The sequence below is a fragment of the Crocuta crocuta genome, unplaced genomic scaffold, assembly GCF_008692635.1.
Source record: "Crocuta crocuta isolate KB4526 unplaced genomic scaffold, BGI_CrCroc_1.0 scaffold258, whole genome shotgun sequence".
Classification (NCBI taxonomy): Eukaryota; Metazoa; Chordata; class Mammalia; order Carnivora; family Hyaenidae; genus Crocuta; species Crocuta crocuta.
The window spans coordinates 2,721,165-2,721,913 of NW_027532842.1; positions in this window are offsets into that span (position 1 = coordinate 2,721,165).

Genomic DNA, 749 nt, shown 5'->3' on the forward strand with positions numbered 1-749 from the left:
TTTTAAATTCTGCCTCCACTCGCTCTCTCGCGCTCTGGTTCCTCCGAGTTGTTTATTCCATTTTCCTCTTCCTGAGAGGGCCGTCGCCGCTGCGCATGCGCGCCGAGGCGCGAGGGCTTGTGGGTAGCGGGAGCGCGAGGGGAAGCCCCGCCAGGCGCCCGGGCCCCGGGGCGTCCGCGAGCCGGCAGGCGGTCGGGACGGGCGGTCCGCGGTGGCCTTCCCTGAGGCTGATCCGGGTGGGGAAGTTCTCACGAGACGAATACCTTCCTTTTTTGTGTGTCCTCTAGCTTTCAGGCCCCGGCGACATTTTTTCGTGGAAAAGACAAAAGTCCCAGAATGTAAACGGTCAATTTGAGGGTCCGCACGCGGAGACGGAGGCGAAGGCCTCGCTCTAGTTGAAGGATAGTTTCGTCTGTTGGCCACGCTTCCTCTCCCTTTTCCCCACCTTCCTTGAAGGTGATGAGAGCCGCCGGACCGAGTGCCTGGACTCCTGGGCCTCCTAGTGAACAGCTGAGCCAAAAATGGTGGCTTCGGACAAACCCCCTGCTCCGTGCAGCACCTGTTTTCTCTATTTATGTGACCGAAAGGCTTCAGTAAAATATGAAAAATAAGATGCCACCTGGGGAGAACACTGCTTAGGCGGCGCCAGAAGGTTCCGCCTACAAAGGTGCTAGGTTCCTTTTCTCCAATCAGCCTCGTCTCGATTTGAAATTCATTTTTAAAAGAGTTTTTCCCCCTCAGCGATCTCT